Source organism: Hoplias malabaricus, chromosome 4, assembly GCF_029633855.1.
Source record: "Hoplias malabaricus isolate fHopMal1 chromosome 4, fHopMal1.hap1, whole genome shotgun sequence".
NCBI classification, from domain to species: Eukaryota; Metazoa; Chordata; class Actinopteri; order Characiformes; family Erythrinidae; genus Hoplias; species Hoplias malabaricus.
In genome coordinates, this window is record NC_089803.1 from 61703551 (window position 1) to 61730600 (window position 27050).

The following is a 27050-nucleotide window of genomic DNA, read 5'->3' on the forward strand; positions in this document are numbered from 1 at the left end:
GCTTCATACCTCTGCAAAGCTCTGGTTAACATGGTCATACTTGTGTATGTAAGTTAATGAGCGAGGCTAGCGAGCAAGCGCAGTGTCTGGATTTTATATTGTTCATCGGATGTGGATTTTATGAACACTGTGTTTTTTATGTGCGGTATTCAATGACACTTCTACTGTAAGGCATTACCTCATCAGGCTGCATCACACCTACATACACCTTCTCTAGCAAATAACATAGACCTATATAGACTTCTGTTAAAGCTCATTGCAACAAGATTAATTTGTCTAGTAGTAATTGATCATTTACAGCGTTTCTGTTGGTCCATTCACCAGTAAATGTAATTAGCACATTTTGTATATGACATAAAACATCATCTTATGTAACCAGTTTCATGGTCAGTGTACAGGGCACATGATGTTAATCTTGATGTTGTGGTGTATATAATGTTCTTTTGTGTGAAATGTGTCATTATGTACTATGCATGTTTGGTGGATGTACTTGTAAATGTATCGATGGACAGAGGTGTTGTGATGTCTGAGGTGTGCCTATGAATGTGTTTAGTACACACAGTGGGATCCAAACGTCTCAGACCACTTTGGAAATCCGTGTTTACCTATTTTTAAACCTGGAGGTCAACAGCAATGTTTTTTTTTTTTCAAATTTAAAAAATGTAAAACAAACTAGGTTCGATTCCCGCTCCGGGTGACTGTCTGTGAGGAGTTAGTGTGTTCTCCCCGTGTCCACGTGGGTTTCCTCCGGGTGCTCCGGTTTCCTCCCACAGTCCAAAAACACACGTTGCAGGTGGATTGGCGACTCAAAAGTTTCTGTAGGTGTGAGTGAATGTGTGTGTGTGTCTGTGTTGCCCTGTGAAGGACTGGCGCCCCCTCCAGGGTGTATTCCTGCCTTGCGCCCAATGATTCCAGGTAGGCTCTGGACCCACCGCGACCCTGAAATGGATAAGCGCTTACAGATAATGAATGAATGAATGAATGAAAAACAAACTAAATCTGTGGTGAGTGAAGTGAATAAATGCTCAAGGTAAAACAGGTGGTCAGTTTGTGACTATGACCATGTGAGGTGTTTGTACAAGGGGTGGGGTGTGGAATCGGATTTATAGTTCTGCCATTGAAGCAGGTATTCAAAGAATCAAAAGTGGATTTGATTGACTCACTACAAGTCTTGTAGTTTTCTGAGATTCTGGTGGAATGTTCTGTTGTGAGTTTGTGTTCCCTGCTTCATTTTAACTGGGAAGCAGAAAAATGGAGTGGTGTTGTTGACGTTTGTGCAGTGTGTAGACCTTTATGACAAATGTGTTTTTGGCTTGTTGCATACAGGGCTGTGTAAGTGCCCTCACTGTGTGTGTGTGTATTTGTGTGTTTAAACTGATAGAGGCTTGTGTTTTTCAGTGCGTTTTGTTTTTGCCACTACAGGCCCAGGTCCTCTGAGACAGACTAGAGCAATCCGTTCATCTTTGCTCCTTCATCAAGTCTTCGCTTTCCTCCACGACCGACAGCGTGATAAAGCCTCCTTGCACTCGTCCATCTCCCTTCCTGCCTCGTTCCCTCGTTCCCTCTCTCTCTTTTTTCTTCACCTCCCTCCTCACCCCCTCCCCACCCCCTTTACCCTGGCGGTCTTTAATACACACATATCACAGCCTGCCTCCTGAGGTTTGAAAAATGAGAAAGCTACTTCATTGAGCTCCTCTCTCTCTCTCTCTCTCTCTCTCTCTCTCTCTCTCTCTCTTTTCCCAGTCACAATAAATATTTTTCCATTTATATGCAAATGATTATCTACTGACCAAGAATGGATGGAAGTCGTCTTGTTTTCATTGTACTCGTGAAGGTACAAGCGGTGTGAGACGGCGGATGAGAGGAGGGGGAATCTCTCTCTCTCTCTCTCTCTCTCTCTCATATATATATATATATATATATATATATATATATATATATATATATATATATATATATATATATATATATATATATATGAGAGAGAGAAGTGACGGTAATCAGCTGGGGAGTAAATAATCTCGACTTGCCTTTCTTTATTTCTATGACAGTCTTGAAAGGGGCCACTGTATTAACTTATAAGTTATAAGTAGTTGGAAGTAACTTACTTTAAACAAGCAGAAGGCCGAGGTGGCGGCGCGGGGAGCTGAAGGAAAAGTAAAGGGGGGGAAGACAGGAAGAAAGAAAGAAAATGAGGGAAAGAAAGCTGACGCTGTCGCTTAGTTGAGTTCCCCCCAAATTGCTGACATAATTACATGAATGTAATTTTTATGAGTCACACAAATCTCTGCATTTTCAGTGAAGCAGATAATTAGACTCGGAATAAAGCGGGACTGAATAATTAATACATCAAAACTAGATGAACTTTTTCTAATTATTTTTATTTAATCTCCATTCTAATTATTGTTGGAGTCGGCTGAGCAAGATTGCTTCTCATTCAGGGAGTGAAATGCACCCTCGCCGGCGTATTCTCATCCAGTGAAATATTAACTAAGCGTGTAGAGAGAGGATCAGAGAGGGGCTTCTGCAGCCCACCGCTAGCACCCCCCACCCCTCTCCTCCACCCCCCTCGTCCCGCACCCTCGAATCTGCACTCCTCCTTCCTCACCCTCCCCTGATTGAACTGTAATTTAAAATTCTCTGTTGGCAACAAACAGTTTGCATCCACACCTGCCATAATTTCTTATTCTTTATTTATTTCTCCCTTCATGTGCTGTGTGCCAGCAGCAGGCCACAGATCAATATTTCTCCAGCTTTTAAATGAGTTTGTTAATTAGCCTAATTTGCTGTTGCTGGAATATTTTCTCTCAGCTTTCTCTGTTTGCTAAGAGTTTAGGCATGGTCTTAGCTTAAGCATGACCTGTGTCTGTGTGTGTGTGTGTCTGTGTGTGTGTGTGTGTGTGTGTCTGTATTTATGAGGGTGTATATTGTGTGTGTGTGTGTGAGAGTGTGTATACCACTGCTGACCGCAGGGGAAAATTTTCACACTTTATCTCTTGTGTCTTTCTTTCTACCAGGAACTACTCCCACATCTGATCTGATAACCTTAAGCTGAAATAAGCATAATGAATGGATCCTCTCTGAATACACAAATTCACATACACACAGCCAAAAGAAATGCTTCTAATTTTTCAAGCTCAAATTCAGGAAAGGTCTGTATTTTTTTTATTTGTTTTTATTCCATTTATTATCTATTCGCCAATTTTCACAGCCACTTTCATTTCCCAAATCAAGAATGGTTCAGGTTTAAAAACCAATGGTACATTTGTGTGCAAAAGTTTAGACATCACTGACTGAATGACATACCTGGCTAATTTTCTTACTGCAACAGCAACGTTAACACATTCTCCACAGGGGTGCCATTGGTTTGCAACATGTAGTGCACATTTTCTATGTATTTGCTGGAAAACAATTACAATAAGAAACAGAAAATGCAGCATATTTTTTATATATTTTGAATTCACCATGTAAACAGTAACTGTGCATTAATTTATGCAAAAGCATGTACTTATTTTCACTTAGAGAATCAACATCTAACTTTGCATATGACCTCTCTGCTGAAGTGTGTGTATGTGTGTGTGTGTGTGTTGTGACAGGCTTCTCATTGCTCCAGTACAGCTCAGAACAAAATAAAAAAATAAAAAAGCGTTTACGAGCATGAAATGAGCTGAGTCCTTTCCCTCGGCTCATCTCTCGCTGCCGTGTGTGGATACACTAGATTAAAAACTGCCACTTAATTAATGTACAAAAACAAGATCAGATTTAATTAACATCTGATTTAATTGCATCCCCACAATTGCTTTTCCACACTATATGGTCCTGATAAAAAATGATTGCCGAATGTAATAATTATACAGACAAACATAATAATGCATGAATGCATTGAAACGAGGTTTTTGATGCAAATCCAGGCCAAATCGCTTTTATAGAGTGAAGGGAAAAATATGCTAATATCACATTTCAACACTTTTATTAATTATTCAGATTTTGTAAATAATTTCATTAAACACTGCTGATTATGGGAAAGAGCGAACATTGCAGTGATTTGGTTCTGGGTCTAAATCAATTCAATGCCATGAGAGATGGGGCTATATTTTGCCTTGTGCTGAGATGATGCACTTTCTCTGCGCTGAGGAATGGATCGTTCCTGCGATCACAGAAAGGCTTTGACTGAAAGTGCGTCTACCGATACCTCATAAAACAAATTGAGTTATGGGAATTAACTTTGTGATTGGCGTAGAATCACGTTCTATGAAAGTGTTGTTCATCTTTCTATGTAACTTTTAACTGTTCTTACTGATTATATTTAATTTGATAAATAAGTTAGTTTTTTCTTGTTTTTTTTAATTGAATTCTGTAGCATTATTTTACTATAGTTTTTTATCCACTTCTGTATGTTGTTAATTCAGTTCTAAGTATCACTGTTATTTGCCGTTGCATGGTACTTCTCCACAGGATTTGTGAAGTATTGTACATTTCCAGTGCAGTATAAATTACAAAAAAAGTTATAATTGCTTATTCAAAAATGATATTAAATATTATAATATTTATTTTTCTATGGTGTACATTATAAAACTATTTTCCTTTTTAATTCCGGTATTCCAGTGTGTATTAAATGATAATAAAAATGAGCTCTTCTAGTATTCTGATGCTGAGTAGTCCCTATAATGTACCGTAATATAATTAGAGAAACATTATTGTTTATGTTCCTGGACGTGCAGCGAGAGGGGCGTGAGTGTCGTCAGAAAAAAGACCTGGGAATAGATACAGTGTAAAGACAAACTTCAGAGTGTGGGGAATACTTTGAAGCAAAGTCCTCATCAAACATTATCACGGTGATGTGAGAACACTGCAGCACAGAACTGCGCATTGCAGAACCCATTTTTGGTCTTGGGATCTAGAACAAATGTGGACTGTGAAGGCCTTAACAAGGAACATATATCAGCAGAAGTACTGATTTATACTATTCTACTAATATAAAGTGCTCGAGTGTCTACCAAACAGGTTCTTATGGGTTCAGAATCAGAAATGTCAGCGTGTATTTATCTTCAGGATAAACATATGAAGACATATGCTGGAGTGACACAGTTTGCATTAAAACGCGTTCATGTCCCTCTGGAAGAGCAGTTCATGTTCAGGAAAAGCTCGAACCCCAGCTTTGAGTATGTAGCGATGGAGAAGTGCTGAGTTGAGGAGATTTTTTTGGGAGATGTTTTTACGGCATGCTGTAAGAGAGAGATGCACAATGAGATACATGGAGTAGAGTAGAGATTTAGTGGAGAGGGAAAGAGGATATCCCATCAGTCCTCTCCTTGACTCTGGCTTGTTACTCGTGTGATTACACAGCCGAGTGTGACGCTGATATCAGACGTAATATCGCTTCAGAGATTTATCTTGTTCTTATTATTTTCAATGGGACTATTTTTGTATCGTCTCGGTTATCAGCAGTATCTATTTGTGGGGTGTGTTTGTGTGTGTGTATACAATGTTTTGGCTTTTTATCGCCGTGTGGCAACGATGAAGCTGCCTCTTCTTATCTTTTGGCCTCTTGTTCTGAATGTGTCTAGTGCCACCATGTGGTCCTGAGTGGCACTACCTGCCAGGAGGCACTTAGGCTTCAGCATGAGCTTCTGGAGCCAGAACCTGCAACTCCTTGTTTAACTTGTTTCTGAACCAAATACGTTATTGTGTATGCTTATGTGCTTGTGTGAGTGTACGAGATTGATTTTATGGACTTTCCAAACACAAGTATCCTAATGTTAGTAAAAATCATAGAGAAATCTGACTAACTTTAAGGAGCAGTAAAGTCTGCATAGTTTTTGTAGAGCGTTTGTAGTTGTCTTTAACAGCTGAAAGAAGAAGTAGAACTATTTATTTTTCTTTCCAAAGGATAAGATTAAAGTTAACTTTAGGATGACGCTATATATGAAGAACTACATATAACATATATGGGACATATTACATATAAATAATGCCATTTATAGAGTGAGAATCAGAAAAGGCAACGAACTGCTAATATTGAGCTTCCATTAAAAATAAATAAATAAAAAAGCAGATCTTCTGAAAATTATGGAATCTGTGATTTAGTCAGTGAGGCCATATTTAAATACTGAAAAACATCTTTTTTATTTAGTCATTTGCTGGATTTGTAATATTATTTAGTATATTTCTGTTAATAGTATAAATTATTTTATATTCTCTGCCTTTTTCCTCAACTTAGTCTAACTAAATTATCTTAATAGTAGATTATTGCTACTGGTGTTGTAGGTTTTACGAAATGTGAACCTACATTAGAGAAGTCTTCTCAGTGCTAAACTAAAAGCAAACAGAAAAGTGTTTGTGTGTGTGTGTGGTGCAGGAATGGCACTGGAATGTGAAGGACGCTGGAAACAGACACAACATCCACCCTCCTTTTGTGATGACCATCTTTTCTTCTGGAACCTTCTGTAGAGATGTGCTGCGTTGATTGACGCCGTTGCTGCACGCGCACCAGAAATGTCTCAAATTGCAACAACCTCACTTCAAACAGCCTCGGAAGTGACCTTTTCACCTATGACCTCAAGAGAATTGTGCGCTCACCAAGATGGCAGAGTGACCACAATAATAATGATCAGAAATCAGCAAATTAGAAGCTACACTCATCAAAAAAGGTACGAGACTGTTACAGAGGAGCCTCAATTAGCTTTAGTTAGAGAGCAACAGTGTGCCGTATTCCATTCCATTGTGCAGATTTATACGTTTGGACACCACTGGTCCACTTATGTGTAGAAAAAAATAAATAAAAAAATCCTATACAGGAATCAGCATCCTTAAATATAAATTTAAACAGGCCACAAATATTGAACAGACATTATTTGGTCTTCAGCAAATCAACGATTGTGAATCATTAAATGTGCAGAAGTGTGTTTAATGTAAGAGTGCTTAATTTCTCTTAGAATATCCTGCAGTTTGACTGGGGTTTCACAAATATTTACATGCACTGTTATATTTTATAATTGGGACTGACTTGTCTTCACTTAAGGCTTTATATATTATTATTTTAAACATCAATTCTTAGGGGTCATTTTATGTGCAAATGTGCAGCTTTCAATTTAAATGCATTTAAAGAACACAGTTGGACGTTAATTTCATTGTTTTACTGCTAAGATACATTTTATATATTTAAAAATATATAAACGGACACAGGGCAGGTGCAACTTTCCATCTGGAGAGTAAAGGCAATTGGTTTCACTTTTATTGAGGGCACTTCATTAAATACACTCTTTTCCTCAACCGAGAGTTCGTTTACCTTGAACCTACAACTTTACCTCTACAGTTGGTTGTGTGGGAATGAAGTGGATTATTGAGAGAGTTGGTGGACAGGACAGACACACAGACCCGCTGCTGGTGCTGCAGGTAGAATGTGTGAGTGTGTGTGTGTGGACGTGTACGGTCTGTCTGGCGCCAGCGAGGATAATCTGGTCACGCTCGAGCTGGGATCATCACAGTTATGCGGGCTGCTGCCATTCACCCTGCGTGTGTGGCTTGTTTGTGATTGGCCTGCCTGGCAGGTGTGGGCGGCGGCCTCATGCACACGCCCCTCTGCGTGAACTCCTCACCTGCGCGTGACCCTGTGAGCTGAGGCATACGTGGACGCATGTGAGGTGGCAGTACCGCTTAAGAATGGCGCCGCAGACTGGCCGGAGACATGCCTCACACACACACACACACTCACACACACACACATTGGATGCTTGGTTTAGCATGTGTGAGTGTGTGTGGGTGTGTTTGCGTGTGGTGATCGTTCAGCCGTGGCTCTGAACTCCACAAGACTCAGAGGCTCTGAGTGTGTGGCAGGTAGCAAACAGCCACTGTGTGCATGGGAATGCCACTGAACCCAAATTCTGACTCAGGCTCAACTCACTGTGTCTAGTACATGCAATGGAATGAAGGCCTTTAATGGGATGATTTGGTCAAACCTGATTCTTACCTCTTTTTGGCAAATAAAGACATGTTTGGTTTGTTTGTCTAATGTAGACATTTAAAGTCGCCCACATTCATTTATTTAATCAATAAAATGGCAAACCGTGACAGAAAATGTTAAACGCACCACAAAGCATTCTTTACAATTGCCATAAAAAACATTTTGGAGTTCCTTGGAATGCTACTGAACCTGAGTCCTTATTCATGTTCAGTTCACTGTGAGTGGTACATGCCAGTGAGAGGAAGCATTTAAAAGTTATAGTTTGTCAGATTTCACATATTTGTGCCCCCTTAAAGAAACACTTGGCAGTATTTTTTACATTTAAAAGTACATTGATGCTCCACTGACTTGTAACAGGGAGAATAAAGTCTCTGTCATTGATATTCCTCGCTCAGCACTGCAGAAACTGCACTATGTAACTTTTGGAGGAGGGTAGGAAACCGTACGGACTGGGAGGTAAATTTTAACAATGATAATACTGCAAATTTATACTGTATTTTTAAAAGGTATTTATGCCATCTCCTATCATATTGTCAGAATAGAACTAATACCACATTGGTACCATTTTAAAATAAGACTATGCTTATAAACATACATAAGTAGTTTAAAACCTCGTAATTACATAGTTATGAATTAGGTTGTAACACAGAGATAGAATGGGCAGCAGTGACGTCTTTTATACTGAAAGTGTCAAAGAACCTACTGAAAATGTCAACATAAAGAATTAGATTAGCCCTGAGAATGTGATTTTTGTCATTTCACATGTTAAAGTACACACCACATTATTATCACTGTTGGTAGTTAATTGATTAAACTTGGTGGTTAAATGGTTAAACTTATTGACAAATACGTGCTGAAGCTGACAGGGTTAATGTGGATTGACTGAGAAGACAAAGTAAGGGCAGTATCTGGCAAAATCTGAAGTCTAAAAACATTAAACATGGCTGTGGGTTCACTATTTGGCAAACAACACTTTGAATCTGTGTTTTTAAATGAGTATTTATGATTTTAATGTGTTTACAACTTAACAAATTACCATAAAACAACTAATTGATAATTGTAAATTATTTATGAACGTTTATAAGTGCAGTCTAATTCTTAAACGGTACCCTATAATTTTATAATTCTGTTAACCTTCCAGTCTGTACGGAAACTAAGCCACAGAAGTGCCCTATTTTGAATTAGTTGCTATGGTAAAGTCATGAACTGGTTTACAACTGGTTCATTGCATCAGATCGCACTAAAGTTATAAGGTTCTGGAGTTAGTGGTTTAGGTCTGCATTTTGCAGCAATGCTAATTGGTAGGAATTGAGCTTCTGTTACTTCTTAGCCACATTATCTTTATAGCTCTTAAAAACAGAGTTCAGACACTGAACAGATCCTGGCTGATCAAATACATTTGAGGGGTGGGTAACTGTACTTTAGATTTTTGGCTGAAGTATTGCATTAATGTGACAGTTTGAAGACTTGAATGTGTCTGTATTCTTGGCAAGAACACAATGGATCCCTCTCTCCAAAAACTCGCTCAAATCGATACTTGATCCCTTGAAACCTTCTCTGTCTCTTTTCCTCACTCTTTCTGTTGCTCTCTGTTACTTTCTCCTCTTTTTTCAAGAAAAAAGTGACTCCTCCTTTCTCCAGAGACGCTTACACTCCACTCTCTCTCGTTCTCTCCCAGTCTCGTTCTCTCTCTCTCTCTCTCTCTCTCTCTCTCTCTCTCTCTCTCTCTCTCTCTCTCTCTCCTCCTATCCTTCCACCAGCACCACCTCTCCATCCACCTCGACCTTGTGGGGTCACCTCTCTTTGTCAGATGAAGCTTGGGGAGAGCTGTGTGTGTGTGTGTGTGTGTTCATATATATATATATATATATATATGTGTGTGTGTGTGTGTGTGTGTGTGTGTGTGTGTGTGTGTGTGTGTGTAAGAGAAAGAGAGAGAGAGAGAGAGAGAGAGTGTCCCTGGCTCCAGCCCTCTTATCTCTCTGGGCTGCTGCCGTTTTAAATTATTCATCCCTACTGCTCCCGCACACACGCACACATCTCCATCACACGCCTGCCCGCATCCGCTCGCCCGAGAGGCGGTCGCCCTGGCAACCTTATCAGAGATCGCAGATTTCAGCTCCAGAAATGAAATAAAAGGGGAAATTGGCTGTATTAGCATAAGAGGAGGCAGCCTGAAGTCGAATACACACATCACCCCCGAAACGTCCCCCCCCACACCCAGTCACTCCACCATCCCTCCATCCTCCTCTTCCCTCCCTCGCTCCTTATCTCCCCCGTCTGATCGCTTTCTCTCTCTTTCTGTGTTTTTTTTTTCTAATTTCATCCCCCCCTCCTTTTCACTCTCTCTTTGTTCCTTCCTCTCTCATGGAGAGACAGAAAGACAGAAACAGAGAGAGAGAGAGAGAGAGAGAGAGCGCGGCGAGGGAGGAAATAGATGTGGTCTGCATGACCCTCGACCTCTTTCCGAACAAGTAAACAATACGCAGTAACCTGGGAGACTGGGCAGAGCGACAGGGTTGACGGGTGGTTTGATTTCCTGTGGATCTTGGGGGGGTTGAGGGAATGGGGGGCTCTCACTCTCTTTCTCTTCCTGCATTTTGCGGCCGTTTATTTTGGCAGACTCGGGCAGGTCCGCAGAGACCCGACCCTCTGTAACACTCGCTTTTAGGAGCAGTACTTTTCCTCCAAATAATTCCACATAAACCCCAGTCTCCATTCAGCCTCCATCTACACCAAAAATAACAGATTTGCCCAAAAACGGTAGAGGCCCCTTTGGAAGAAACCATCTCTGGATGGATGCGGAGAATAAAAGTGGGCTACAAATTGCGGCAGGGCTTTACATGAGAGGAATTTCCACTTTATGCCTAAAGCACTCAGTTATGCCCGGTGTCCAAAGTTTCCTTCTGTGTGGCTTAGCTATGCGGGTTATGTGCACTGTGTGGCCAAATGTTAGTAAGTAGGTCTCATTCATCGTTTCTTCTGAATTGAAGAGTATTAATAGATGGTTTTCACTCTACATTATAGCAGTAACAGCTTCTGTGCTTTTCTGGAAGGGCTTTGCACTCTATATTAAAATGTTACTGTCAGAATTCGATTGCATTCAGCCACACAAAAATTTGGTAGGTGAGGTACTGTAAATGGATGGTTAGTTCTGGATCAAAAACATCACTTCGACAGATCCCAAAGGTACTGGATGTAGCGCCATCCACTTTCACTGCTCCACAGAGCTTTATACACCTGTAGCAAGTGCTTAGTATTGAGCATGGTGAGCATCCTATTTCATTTCAGGCTTTTTGTGGAGATTATACAAGCTGAGTGTGCTCAGTTGAACACGAGTCTACAAAGGATGTATCTTAAAGTAGCTCAGTTCGGTAAGGGTAGATGGTGTCTACAAACTTCTGGATTGAAGTGAGATGGGCTAGAGCCGAGGATATAAAGCATAAAGCGTATGAAAAAGAAGGATAGGGAGAGTAATGGAGAAAGAAAAAGAGATGAGTGAGGTCCCTGTTGCGTTTTCCTGAAGAGGATCACAGTGCAATCTCTCTCTCTCTCTCTCTCTCTCTCTCTCTCTCTCTCTCTCTCTCTCTCTCTCACACACACACACACACACACACACACACACACACACACACATATGCTAGCAGACATTACAACACTCAGTGACTCCCCCTCTGCCAGGCCATATCACTTTTGTTCTAGCAATGTCTATCAGTAGTGTCATCTGAAATTCATTTCTTAAATGTATTTTATTGATTTTGCTCAGATTGGGTTTAAACTTCACTCTCATCTGAATGTGCTCTCATTTCTGTTTTCTTTATAGTTTATAATTCCTCTCTACTTTCATTTGTACAGGTCTCACTGGAGATACTCATGATGTTGGCACCAAGATCCACACACTAACAGCCAACTTGACCGGCTCTGTCATCATGAATGGTAAGTTGTACTTCATCTCCTGTTGGGGGTGATCAAATTTAGACAGACTTTGCTGAGACCTAAGTAGTGTTTGGATTCTAATCTGAGTTCTTTACTAATCTTTAACCTGTGTGCGGTCCTCCAATGCTACACCCAGTAAAATCGCCAAGTTGTATTCATACACTGGCTTCAGGTTCTAGGTCATAGCAGTTCATTTGATCCGCCTTTAAAAGTATGTGAATGTGCAAATCTTGCAACACAGACATTTTCTGATTCAAAGAACCGCTGGAATATCATGGCATAGTATTTCACAGCCTTTTTGTTCCATGCTTTGTGCAATACCTTTAATTCCTTGGGGAAAATGTGCCCATTCTGGACAAAGAAAAACAAAGCAAAACCCAAGTCACTTGAGTGGACATTGGTAAAAGGGGATCCATGTTTTCAGTAAAATTTTAACATTTTCCTCTGACCGTTTCGAGGTGCTTGATGATCTTGTATGATCGGGTTTAAGGTGTGTGTATGCAGACCTATTCTCCATCAAACTCTTACAATCTTTTTTTTCCACCAGACACAATTCTCATAATTATGGTATCTACATGTTATTACTCACCAATAAAAATGACCATCACTAACCTTAATCATTTACCAACATGCCCTCCTTCTGCAACAAATACCAGTATTCAGCAACAGAAACAATCACTCCACCAAAATAGAGAAGACACAGACATAGTCCAACAACCATTCTCCACCATTATCCTCAATCTGACATAATAATGGTCTCAAAGGCAACAGTTCTCCAAAAGACATCACCATGCCCACCACAATCACATTCTCAACCAACCAGTAACACCCCCCAAAACAACATGGTACCCTAATTTAACATGCAATCAAATACTGTGGTATCAGATGACCCAAACAAATCAAAGAACACTGTAAAAACACCCTAACTTTAACACAGTCCCAAAGTTTAGATGTATCCTTCTCATCCTTAGAACACAACAGTAAAAATTCTACGGGCATTTGCTGTATGGACTGCGGATTTTCTGCCTGAGTGTGACTGAGGAGATCTCAGGTGATCTCTTATTACGAGACATGATTGTATTTCAGGGAGCAATCCCCTTCTCCCCTTGGGCAGAAAGCGCCAGTAACTCCACTCCTGCACTTCTCAGGAGCCCTGTCCTTCCTGGTAACAGCAGATGGCCATTTCTGTAAATAAACTAACCCACATTGCTGCTTAGTTCCCAGTGCCCCTGTCTACTCCACTGCACCGCAGGAAAAATCTGTATTCTAATATTTGCAAGCTTCAGCAAAGGTAAACGTCCCTGTGCCCAGGCTTTTGTGAGCTTGCCATCAGACTCTCTGTGGTTTTGTGGAGCACTGAAGCTGTGACTAAGGCAGAGGTAGGGAAAGTGTCAGTGTGTATGCACTGCATATTAAAGGAGGCTATTCATCAGGAGGTTATCTAGCATTTTATAGCCCAGTGTTAGAATTCTGCTGCACATTAACGATCAGCTGGAAGCTTATCCTGTCGACTAAAGCCATGCCCAGTGCTGCAAAATGAATGGGACAACGCCTAAACACACTTGCTATTTTTATGGAAATTTCCCCTGCATTTAGTACAGCGGCGATATCGAACCATGTCTACAGCCAAATCTAACCCCAACCTTGAACTTAGAAAACCAAAATGAAATTGGTTTCTCTTCCAGGTTTCTTCAGTGAAAGTTTCAAAATTCACTCTGACAAATAAAAACTTTCCACCGTAATTTCCCCCTTGTAATCCCAGTTAAACCAAACCACCTTAATCTCTTTTTCTTTCTGTGGCCCGTGCGACACTATTATAAATATAAAACAATATGTTTTTGTGCTTTTTTTTTTGGTAAGTATGTCATATCATTTATGTTTGATGCTAAATTGTAGGAGTAATATAGGAGAATAAGCAATAATTTTTCCTCAAGCTTTTGGGGAAACAATGTACCACGGAGAACCACCAGTTGTCCCCACAACCACTGAATATTCACAAATGTTTGTCAACATGGAGGCATGTGGCACCCTCAAAGAGCTGAACAAGCTCAACATATGAATGTACACATGCAGGGATGCTTAAGCATTATCCCCATTCTCTTCTCCTGCTGTTTTTGTATTAGTCAGCAGTAAAGCCCTCTGCTTTTCAAAATATTATTTACAATCTAGCATTTGGAAGCCTGCTTTGTTGTCATTCACACAATCACAGTGGAGCACTGGCAGCTGGAATCACTCTGTTGTCTTTGCATTGTATTTGCGTGATTATGCTGGCATTAGTGTGTGCTATAGCTCTGCATGTTTTACACAAGTCTATCCAGACATGGTAATGGTGTGTCTGTGTGTGTGAGATCTCGCCACAGGCCTTCTACTCATCATGTTGACGTCACCCCTCTTCAACTCGCTGTCACTGTTAAGCTGGTTAACACCAATTAAAGGGAAAAAAAAAAACCTTCTCTGGAATATCTCCCTGGTGGTCCCGCTGGTGGTCCAGGAGACGAGAAGAACCACTATGTAGGGTTCCAGCGGAATGGTTGGAGGCCATTTTGTGAGCATGTGTGTGTGTGTGTGTTTCCCCCCTTCTTTCCTCGGCCTACGTTTGATTTCTTTTGGACACAAAAGAAGAGCATCGCCTGGAGCTAAGTCCCACCCACTCGCCGTCTCAGTCCCGCCCACTCTCCGTCTCCAGCATCAGCATCCAGTCTTAGAGATGGGCCAACCAACTGTTTGTTTGTGTTTGTGTGTGTGTGTGTGTGTGTGTGTGTGTGTGTGTGTGTGTGTGTGTGTGTTTCTTTGTAAGGGATACCAAAAAGCCACACACACACACACACACACACAAATGCTCAAACACACCAGGGCTGAAAGTGGGAGCCGTAATGTAATGATGAGTGACAGCGAGAACCGGCAGACAAATGTTGATCCCCCACAATCCTTTGCAGTGGCGTAGCTTCCCCCCATGTTGTCGTTGCGACGAGAGCAGTGTTGGGCCCCTGATAACTGGAGAGGGGCGAATGACGGCGAGAGAGAGAACAGCCGCTACGCTAACACACGCTGTTCCGGTCACCACTGAGCGCGTGCAACCACGCTGATACCCCACTGCATCGTGGGTAGCTGGCCGTGAGCAATTCTGCAAGTTTATGAGTGTGTGAGAGAGAGCAGTATCGCGGTCCACTCTGTAAATGTTCTTGTATTTGTTCTGCAGGATTTTATGAGGTGACAGGGAGCGGCTTTGAAAACTTTGATGCTGGCATTATGACATGCTGCTGTGCTGTGCATGCATGTGTGTGTGTATGTGTGTGTGTGTGTGTGTGTGTGTGAGAGAGAGAGAGAGAGAGAGAGAGAAATGAATGTGATGGTAATGAGGTTATAAGGAAGAACTCAAACTGATCTACAAAACTGGGCCCTAAATCTCAAGCTTTATTTATTTTTCTCTGTGTCAAATTACTTTTTTTTCATTTCTGTTGTGAACATACAGTAAAGCAGAACTTAGAGCACAGTTAACATGTCTTTGGTCACATTTTATGTGGGTGTTCGATTTGAGAAGAAAGACTTTAAAAGGGATGCATGCAACAAGGTTAGTGCAAGTTAGTTTTATTGCCAGACCCCCTAACAGGCTGATCTAGACAAGGCCTTCTTACGGACTGACTGAGTTACTGACCAAATACACAACTTTGTTGAAACGTGCAGGCACAAGGACTGTCTCTTGTGCCATTGCTGCATTGTGGTTTTATGTTGTAAAGGGAAATAGTGTGAAGATATGCAGTGATATGATTGCGATTGTTAAAGTACCCCACACATGATCATATTCAAGATTCATTACATTATAGTTCTGTTGCCTGGTGTTACCTGAAATAGCCCAGCTTTGGTTTGCAAGTCTATTTAACTACACATTTTACCTGAGTCCCAACAGAAGTGGAATACAGCTCCCGGCTTTATTAAATATTAGCGAAATTAATCCAATGGTCTAATCTTTTTTTAATTTTTTTGTTAGCTGAATGAAGATGTAGGCGTCATGGTGGCGCAACACGTAGAGTCGCAGTCACACAGCTCCAGGGACCTGAAGGTTGTGGGTTCGATTCCCGCTCCGGGTGACTGTCTGTGAGGAGTTGGTGTGTTCTTCCCGTGTCCGTGTGGGTTTCCTCCGGGTGCTCCGGTTTCCTCCCACAGTCCAAAAACACACGTTGGTAGGTGGATTGGCGACTCAAAAGTGAGTGTGTGAGTGAATGTGTGTGTGTATGTGTTGCCCTGTGAAGGACTGGCGCCCCCTCCAGGGTGTGTTCCCGCCTTGTGCCCAATGATTCCAGGTGGGCTCTGGGCCCACCGCGACCCTGAACTGGATAAGCGCTTACAGATAATGAATGAATGAAGATGTTCCACATGTAATGGCCAAAAACAGAACCCTGTTTTTAAACTAAATTAATAAATAAACATTTGTGATTCTTCAAATCAATTAAACATTGAAATTGTTTCTTTGTCTTCTCCGTCACATATCTACAATTATTTTTTACATAAAATGAACAAAGAACAAACTGAGACTACAAATTTTGTTATGAATACAAGCTAAATACATTTTTAAATGTGCTAAATTTTTAAATGTGAGTTGCCAATTTTACAAACACTAAAGTATTAAACCCAAACACTATATAACTATAACTACATAACTTTTTTGTTAGTTTTACAAGCCCTGCCCTACATTTTCTTGTACCACATTATCACAGAATAAAAACCACATGTAAACAACCAAATTGATATGAAGTACCAAAGCTTCTCAAGCAACTCTAAAAAACAGGGAATGTATTAAAGACCCTAGTTTCCTAGTGTTAAAATGCCAGAAGACACTTGTATGATAAACACCATGTAGCTGATGGATTTCCTTAAAAACTAGGCTTTCCTGGTCTTGAACACCTAGTTTTCAGAAAATCCATCAGCTACATGGTGTTTATCATACAAGTGTCTTCTGGCATTTTAACACTAGGAAACTAGGGTCTTTAATACATTCCCCGTTTGTCCATGATGAGAATGACAATATCAGCAGAGGAGACATCAGAAACTTGGATAATAAATCAAACTTGACAAACATCATTAACCAACACATACTACAACATAATCTGAGGCTGAGAACAGGCCTGAGACACACACACACACATACACACACGGTAGGACATAAGAAGCACCTGGAAACAATTGGTCACCAGAGCAGGGCAAAGGAGGAGCATGGACTCATAACAAACAAAGCACATGTACTTATGCCATTGATCTTTGAAGGTTGGAAACAGTACAAGACGGGCGCATAAAGAGGCTAACAAAAACGTAGCCTAACAGGACACAGTGGAATATATTCAACAAAAATATATTGAAATTTATTGAACATAGCTGAGAGAAATGAGTGGATTTGTGGGTCAGGAGAGGCTGCCAATGCAGATAAGGAGAGGAGCTAACTGTAGAGCTAGATACTGATGAAAACTGGCTGACTCTGACATAAGGTTGATGATGGCACACTTGTTGCCCCCCCCCCACACACACACAAAAAGGCCTTGATCTCTTGTACTTGACAACATATCTCTGTGAAATGCCAAGATATATTTGAATAGACGTAAGCTTATTCATCAGGTTTAATTTAGTTACTAGGATAATGATGTCCAGAATGATGCATGTCACATTGGTTTACTTTGAAAAGACTGAGAAAAATGTTTTTTAGTATTTGGAGGCTTTTACCCCCACGTTATACATTCAACACCCAGTTAATCACTGTGGTCTAGATCTTATTTGGCATAATGCTGGGTGTGTGTGTGTTTGTGTGTGTGTGTGTGTGTGGTAGTGTTGTAAACATATCAGATACAGCGATGTTGCTTGGGTTTGTGGATGTCAGTGTCACTGTTAGGCTGAGAGTGGTCCACCAAAAATATCTGGTAAAGAGCTGCTCTGTGGTCAGAAACTGTTCTATCGATGAGTAACCCAAACTGAGCTCTGACAGATAAGCTACAGTCTCAAACTGTACACCAGCGAAGTGGAGCTACAAGAGAGGGGTTTCCGAGGATGTGAACAGTTACAGGTTCATAAAGGGAACTTTATTGATGTAAATAAAATATGACTGTGTTGATTTCTTTGGTAGATTATTGATGGTTTTAAAGTCAGTTGCAGCACACTGGAAGAGAACGAAAACTGTTGAGCCTCTAAGAAGGTAAATGAATTGAGAAGGAGTGCCCCGATAGAAAGATGATTCTGATGGAAGGAAGGGGTGGGTGAAAGAGAGAAGCTTTAAATCTCTGTCTGTCTTTTCCTCCTTATCAGCGACTGGTCTCAGAGGCCATTGTGTTTGTTGAATGTTATTGCTGTCAGAAGGCTCTGTGCTGACCTGTCCAGCTGAGAGAGAGAGAGAGAGAGAGAGAGAGAATAGAGGAGAGAAGGTGAATAGAGGAGAGAAGGTGCAGGATGCAGGGAGGCAAGAGAGAATGAAAAAGAAAGATGGTGGGAAAGTGGATGGAGTGAGAGATAGATGGAGAATGAATAAGAGTGCTAATAGGAGAGAAAGGTTAGGACCAAAAAGATAATATGAGAGAGAAGAGGAGAGGTACAGACCCAAGTTAAGCAGGAGACAATGAGAAAAACCGACAAGAACAGGAAAGATTGAGAGTAAAAGAATAAATAGCAGAGTTTTAAGCAAAATAAGAAGTGAGAAAGGGAATGGGAGAAAAAAATCCAGCGAGAAGAGAGAGAATGCTTTAATTATATTAGTGTTGAAGGAAAAGATAAGTTATCTGTGATGATGTCATTTTGGAAAAACATGGCCAGGTGAAGTATTTATAAAAAGAAATAAAACTGACAGTGAAGGGGGAGGGTGTGTTTGTGTGTGTGCATATGTCTGTGTGTGTGTTTGTGTGTGTTTGGTATAAATTCTGGGGGAGGATTATTTCTCTTTTACTGATGATTCCATTTCTAACCCCAAGGACAAACTGAGATTAACACAGGATCAAGTCTTTCATCATTGTTCAGTTTAAAGTCCATCACTGTGTATTTGTGCGTGATGCACTCGGCCTCCTGTGCTGCTGGGTGTGTGTGTGTGTTATTATGAATGCTTGCCTGTGAGTCCACATGTTTAAGCTCATGGATATATGAGGGTAATGTTGTAAATCAGTGTGCACATTGGTGGAAGTCGTATTAAACACATTTCTGTGCAATTCTGTGGTTCAACGTCAGACTTTACCAGGTTGTTAGGAGTTCTACAGTTGTGGAGACTCATATTTGACCCTTTCTTAAACAGCAGAATTGTGTTCTAATCTAATCTAATCTTTTCAGTCTTCGTTTTGACCTGAAATGAAGTTTTGATCTGTTCCTTCTGCTGTTTTTTTGTGAGTACTAGTTTCAAAGACAGTGAAAGTGTGCTGAAGTTTTGTGTGGATGTGCGCGTGGGTGTGTATCTGTGGCCTGCCGTGTGTGTATGCTTTTCTTTGTTGTTAAATCACACACACACAGGGCTGAATGGTTGGACAGATTGTGGTTCCACTGGTGTTTCCCTAAACGGGTTTTACTTCTCTTTTACCCATAAACCCCCTCTCTCACATTCTCCCCATTCTCCACCCTCACTTTGTCCTCTTCTTTCGCCCCCTCTCTTCTTGCTCTCCTCTACCTCTCCTCCTCTTTTCCTTTACCCTTCCCTCCCACACTCGTCCCTCTCTCCTCACTTCTTCTCTTCACTCTTTCTGCTGATTTTCTCCTCTTTAGGTGAGCTCTGTTCTGTCTGCAGCTTTGAAGTGCAGAAAGTGGAAGGGTCTGTGTCTTTATTTTGCTCGACCTTTTATTTAAATTGTGTAATTTCATAAAGTGAATACATGATTGTTATATATTATACATACCATATTATCATTCATTATCTGTAAGCGCTTATCCAGTTCAGGGTCGCAGTGGGTCCAGAGCCTACCTGGAATAATTGGGCGCAAGGCAGGAATACACCCTGGAGGGGGCGCCAGTCCTTCACAGAGCAGCACACACACACACATTCACTCACACACTTTTGAGTCGCCAATCCACCTACCAACGTGTGTTTTTGGACTCTGGGAGGAAACCGGAGTACCCGGAGGAAACCCACATGGACACGGGGAGAACACACCAACTCCTCACAGACAGTCACCCGGAGTGGGAATCGAACCCACATCCTCCAGGTCCCTGGAGCTGTGTGACTGCGACACTACCTGCTGCACCACCGCGCTGCATATCAATAGGCATTATGCAAATATTTAAATGTAATCACTTGTAACTTGTTTATGTTGTGAAACCCCTCCAACAATAAAATTTGGGCCTCCAAACTCACAAAGCTTCTCATGAATGCATAGAGAAGCTTGCTATTTTCTGAATAACTCTTAATGTATCACACACACACACACATACACACACACACACACACACTCCTTCAGTCAGTGGTGGCAGTGTGGTATCTGAACATGAGGCGGCGGGTTGCTGTTTAATCTATGAAGTGAGAAGCGATAAGGTTTATTCTGTGTGGTGTGTGTGTGTGTGTGTGTGAGAGGTAGATGGGACTGCTGATAGATCGTCCAGCTTTAATTCCTGTTTATTTTTTTCATTCTTTCCTTTGCCCTTAGCCTCCCCCCTCAGTTAAGGGCTTGATTTGATTCTGATCCACTTATTGCTCTGTGTGTGTGTGTGTGTGTGTGTGTGTGTGTGTGTGTGTGTGTGTGTGCGAGCATGTGTGTGTGTGTTTGAGAACAGGTGTGTGTTTTTCTTCCAGAAGTCAATTAATCCTGGCCCAAGGATGGACAGACTTTTGCTGCTTAAACTTCAAGAGTCTGCCATCAGCCTAATTCAGGAGCGAGAGCGAGAGAGAGAGAGAGAGAGAGAGAGAGAGAGAGAGAGAAGAGAGAGAGAGAGAGAGAGAGAGAGAGAGAGAGAGAGAGAGAGAGAGAGAATAGAGAAAAATAGGAGTTATTAAAGTGGCACCTAACCAACACACTTACATAGTGCACATGTATTTTACGTGTTTCCAATAAACTGGCCAGTTAGTATAGCTAAGGCCAGGGGTAACTTCGCGTATAACCCTGACCCTGAATCAATACACTTTTATCACAAACCAGGTGAAAGAATTCTCTTCTTGATTCCTCAGGAGGCTGCATCCCTCCATTCTCAAGTGTGTGTGAGTCTAACGTGCAGCTGATAGCCTTGTGTTTGTATCAGACCGAGGCTTTAATTCACGTCTGTTTGTCTTTATGATTGACCGTGAACCAGAGCCTCGTCCGATAAATCCACATATCAGTACACAGCCATGAACAATACCACACACTCCAGCTTTTGTGTGTGTGTGTGTGTGTGTGTGTGTGCGAGGAGATGAGATTGTGATTATGGCTGATGATATACATTAGCCTCTGGGGTCAGATGATGATGATGATGATGAAGATGAAGATACAGCTGTGTGCCAGAGGGAACTGTTCAAGGAGAACAGAGTCCTGCTCCACCTTACTATGTGATAACAGGGAAAGGAGAGAGGGGGGGGGGGGGGGGGGGAGAGGGGGGCTACAAGGGGACTGAATGGGAATGGGAGAGAATGAATGAGATGATGAGCGAAGAAATAAAAAGAAAGCTGAAAAGATAAAGGCAAAATAAAAGACATATATAGAGACCTTGAAAAAGAAAAAGAGTAATGTCATTGTCAAAAAAAAGACTGCATATTGTTTCCTCAAAATAGAATTATTTTGACCAATCGTGGGGTTTTGTGTTAATCGGATAAAGCACATTTTTAAGAAGTTAAATGGGTGGTGATTAAGATTTGACACTTCGCCCCAGAGATGGAAGAAGAGTCCAAATCTTTTTTTTTTGACAGTGTTTGACTGACAAAACCTACTTTATATAACTTACTTTATATAAAAACAAATTTCATTCATTATCTGAAACCGTTTATCCAATTCAGGGTCGTGGTGGGTTCGGAGCCTACCCGGAATCACTGGGTGCAAGATAGGAACACACCCTGGAGGGTGTGCTAGTCCTTCACAGGGCAACACACTCACATCTACGGACACTTTTGAGTCGCCAGTCCACCTACCAATATGTGTTTTTATACTGGGGGAGGAAAACCACGCAGACACAGGGAGAACACACCAACTCCTCACAGACAGTCACCTGTAGCGGGAATCAAACCCACAACCTCCAGGACCCTGGAGCTGTGTGACTGCGACACAACCTGCTGCACCACCATACCGCATGTGCATTTGTGTGTGAGTGCAGGGGGTAGTGTTCGCCAACAGGTGGAATTCACAACAACTGAATTGGTGAGAAAAAAAGGGTACAATATGGTACATTATCACACTCTGACCAGCCCAGTGACAGCTGATCTGAGACTGTACCTAGTTCCATACTTTATGGGGTCAGTTGAGTTTTTTTATTCCTGTAGAAGGGGATTTCTGGAAAACAGTGTTGTCTTAAGCTTGAATGAGAGTGTGCCATGGTGTGTGTGTTTTGTGTGTTTGTGTGTGTGTGGACATGAGTTGGATCTTTTTAGTTCACCACAGCATGACCATCTGGAAGACTAAACAGAACTGATTAAGAAGATGGACATCAAAGAGAGCAGGAGTGACGATAAAACACACATTTTTCACATCCCTCATAAACAACAGAGCGGGAGTCGAGGTGGGCTTAGAGATGGTGGTCTGGTGGGTGTTATTCAACTCAGACAAACCCACACACACACACCCACACACACACACACACACACACACGCTCTCACACTCCATGTTTATCTCTTTCTCCCTTTCAGAGGCAGAGCGGGGCTACAGGGTTTGTATGTGCTAACTTTTTTCTCTTTCATTTCTTTTTTATGGTTCTGTCTTTTGATCTCTATCTCTTTCTCTCCCTCTCTACTTTTATGCTGTTCACTGAATGTTTTCTTTCTCTTTTTCTCATTCTGTCTCCTAGCACCCTCTTTCATTTTATGCCATTCTCTCTCTCTCTCTCTCTCTCTCTCTCTCTCTCTTTCTGTCTCTCTCTCTCTCTCAATTTCCAAAATAAATAAATAAACATATAATTAAAATGGAGAACTGTAAGTAATGTACATGTCCAGAAATTAGTAGACACACTTTATGATGAATGAATTCTTAAGAAAAGCACTAACATAAGAAGCAGCGGTCACCATGTTTTCTGAAAGGCAGGGGTCTTTCACAGTGATGAGCTGGAGTATTAGTGGTGCATCTAAAAATAATAATTATTATTTATTTGATAATATTATTATTATTATCACAATGTTTCTGCATTTTACTGTTTTTCCAGCTTCATTAAACATGTTAATGTGTGTCCTAGGTGTATATAGCCTCTCTCTCTCTCTCTCTCTGTGTGTGTGTGTGTGCATTGAGAATGGCAGGCCTGTATGCTCGCCCTCCTCCTCCTCTACTCTCTCCTGTCACACAGGTATTATTTAGCGCTCTTATCTTCCCACTGCACGGCCTGTGTATTTGTCACGCAGCGGCGTTGCCCCCCCCCCTCAGCCCCTCAGCTGAAAATTCGGCTGATGACTTTGTCTGATACGGAGGAGCCCAGGCCCCGTCACAGGCTGAAGACTTGTTATCATCGTCGTCGCATTGATTAGACGGCGAGAAAAAGCCCTCTGAAGACTCGTGAGAGACGCTAATGTTGACAGCACTGTCTCTCCTTCCCTTCACAAGGATGTTTTCACCTCGCTTTGTATTAGTTTACCAAGTCAAGTCAATTCTTTATAATCTTTTTAAAAACCCACCCCTACTGACTACGTCATAACAACATTTTGTTTATCACCCTGGCTGAAACAAGTTGTAACTTTCATAACATTGTTGTTTAAAAGTGTCCGATCATTTTATACTGAGCAAACCCAGTGTGGATAGCATTGCACACACAGCTTGTATTATCCCTAAATAAAAGCTTGAAACTAAAATGTTGGCCGTAGGAGTTTGTAGTCCCATAGAGTTGGGCTTTGGGGCAGTGGAATGGTTTTCTTATTAGCAGTGGCACTCCAGACAATACTTTTTGGATGAGCTGGAGTCTTGTTTGTTCCAACATCAGCACCTGGCCTCATGCTGATGTGACTGAATGCAGTCAAGGTCTCTCAGCAATCTTCCAGAAGCTGTTCCTGCAGCAAGTGAAGACACTCGCTAATAAGTGAGCAGTGATCATTTTGACAGCATTGTCTCTTCTTCGGGGACGGCAGGGTGGTGCAGCAGGTCGTTTTGCTGTCACACAGCTCCAGGGTCCTGGGGTTGTGGGTTCGAGCCCTGCATTGGGTCACTGCCTGTGTTCGGTATGCTCCCCCGTGTCTCTATGGGTTTCCTGTTACAGTCCAAAAACTGAAACTATCTGTAATAACACTTTATAATATGGGAATTCATTCATTCATTGTCTGTAAGCGCTTATCTAGTTCAGGTTCACAGAGGGCCTGGAACCTATTTGGAGGTTCCGTCAGTCCTTCTCAGGGCAACTCACACTCACATATTCACTCACACCTACAGACACTTCTAGTCGCCAATCCACTTACCAACGAGTGTTTTTGGATCGTGGGTGGAAACCGGAGCACCCGGAGGAACCCCAGTTCCCTGGAGCTGTGTGACAGCAACACGACCTGTAAAATGTACCATTAGTGGACACATATCTGCACAAAGCAGGTTGTATAGGGATATGTGTTTGTTTTTTCTGGGAAGGATTTAAACTAGAAGATAGAACGTTGCTTTGAAGATTTGAGGGCATTGTTCCACAAGAGCCTTAGTGAGATCATGTACTGATGTTGGATGATTAGTTCTGGATCACCAACATCATCCTAAAGGCACTGAGTGGCGCGCCATCATTTCAGAAAACATAGTTCTATTGTTCCACCACCTAATGCTACTCTTGGCCTTGGGCATGGTGTGCTTAACATCTGCTAGAGTTAACAGGTACAGATTTTACAGGGAGTGTTCACAAGCATTATGATATATTGCATTGGATAGATTTAACAATGACCGTTACTCCCAACTTGAAAGTAAACTGAAAGAGAAGATAGTTTTGATGTAATTTATTCCTTTGGAAATGTTGCAGATATTGGTATCGGGTCATTTCAGTGCATCATTTTGAAGACTATTTATAGAATCATGTCCATCTTCCAGCTTTTTGTGGTTGGAGCTTCAGATAGACGACCTGGAATCAGAATCATCTGAGACACCACAGAGCATAGATTAGAGAGAACAAACCTACTCTGGAAGACATTTAGTTGCTTGTAAATGAGTTACAGACAAAATAGCGCTGGACACTTTGGAGCCGTCAGTTCGTGGTGTTGAGTGAACAAACGAGTTCAGTGGAAAAGGCAATAAAGAATGAAATTACAGAGTGTTTTGTGCAAACCCCCCACCCCCCCCATCTTTCAGCAGCACCACCACCAATGGACATGGCCATCATTAAAGCGTAATTACTATCACAAACAACTCGCTATTAGCTAGTAGCGTGGCATCAGAGGAAATGGCCATGAAGCCCCCCCCCCCCCCCCCCCCCCACACACACAAAAATAAATAAATAAATAAATAAAGCCTAAACTGATGAGATAGCAGAGCTGCAGCATAATTCTCCATCCCCCTGTTGAATAATATCATTATCAGCAGCTAATGATGATGTGCGGCAGAAGTAGTTATGAAATAAACCGATTATGACAGAGAAAAATCATAGCCCAGCCAGGAAGCTTTCTGAAAGGCCATTTGTTCCATTTCCCTTCTGCTCTCGTATAACGCTCTCTCTCTCTCTCCTGTGTCACACCCTCTCACCTGTCTCTCTCTAGCAATCTCTCTCTTTTGTCCTCTTTTTCTTTTTCCTCTAACTCGTTCACTCCTTTCTCCCTGTCGTCTCTCTCCCTTTTTGCCTTTTTCACCGTTCTCTCCCTCTCCCGCTATATCTCTCTGCCCCACTCTCTCTGCACTTCTCCTAGTTCCACTTTCAGTATCTAATTCTTTTTCTTCTCACAATCTTCTCTTTATCTCTTTTCTACTTCTTTCCATTTTGCTCTTTCCTCCTACAATAAATCAATGTTGATCCTCCCCCTTCCTCACTTGCTGCCCGTCTCTCTCTCTGTCTCTCTTTGCTTCCCCTCTGTTTTGTATTTTAAAAATTGTCGAGAGTATCATAATGTATTTGATGCCTTTGCTTCCATTTTTCTTTCTATCAGCTTTGTGGGGGTGGGGGGTGGGTGGTTGAGTGTGTGTGTATGTGTGTGTGTGTGTGTGTGTGTGTGTGTGTGCAAGTGTGGAGGTAATGGCGGTAGAAGGAGCAGCCCGTGGTTGTTATCGGCCTTTAACATCTGGCTGCATGTCAGGTGATGAGAGAGAGAGAGAGAGAGAGAGAGAGAGAGAGAGCTTTAATACAGCGAATGGAGAAGAGACTGGTGTGCAAACAAACAGTGGCTGATATGGTCTATGCTTGTCACAATCGCTCAGGACGCTCATATATCTTCCCCTCTCTCGCTTCGCCAGCCCCTTCCTCTCTCCTCTCTACCCTCCCTTTTTTAATCTTGTTCCCTCTCTTTCTCTCTCTCTCTCTCTCTCTCTCTCTGTCTCTGTGTCCCTCTCATGGTCTTCCTCCTGCCATTTCTGTTTCTTTCCTGTTTTCTCATTGCTTTGCTTGCAGTAGGCCTCATTTTGTTGTGCTCTAGCTGTAGTTTCAGTCCATAACGTGCATATTTAACATTGCCTTCATTTTTTAAAATGAAATGTATTTCTATAGTAGCATTGTGGAAAGTTTGTGTGACATCAGAGCAATGACTGACTTCAAACAGAATAGGTATGGCCTTCCAACAAACACGACAAAAGAAAGATTTGGATTTGCAATTCCATTATCTCTGGTTTAAAAACATCATTGACATCCTTAAAGTACCATTTCAAATTTCTGAAAATGATTAATTGGATTATTCAGTATCTATGATAAATCATTCAGCATCCACTATTCTGTAACTGCAAGGAGTTATGTATCTTCAGTGATCCATTCAGTATCTACCATGACTTATTTACTCATTAATCATTTAGCATCTACGTGAATATCTAGCGTCAAGTTTGTTGGAGCGTCTAGTTTTCAGCTGCAGGTCTTTGTTGAGTTTGGTCCAGTAGCAGTGCTTAGAACAAGGTTCATCTGACGCAATCAGGGAACAAGTGTACAGTTTGCATGTTATACCAAG

General features: G+C 41.6%; 1 long non-coding RNA gene across 4 annotated transcripts in view; it reads left to right on the forward strand.

Moving 5' to 3' along the window:
* LOC136695610 (uncharacterized) overlaps positions 1 to 22736 on the forward strand; it is an 80508-nt gene extending 57772 nt beyond the window's left edge. For 2 of the 4 annotated variants that reach the window (XR_010802320.1, XR_010802323.1), the window contains exons 3-4: positions 11819 to 11899; positions 22387 to 22682. This is a non-coding gene — a long non-coding RNA (uncharacterized lncRNA). Of the gene's footprint in view, positions 1 to 11818; positions 11900 to 22386 lie in introns of all 4 variants that reach the window. The other 2 variants (XR_010802321.1, XR_010802322.1) reach the window with 2 other exon arrangements.
* Positions 22737 to 27050: the final 4314 nt, after the last annotated feature.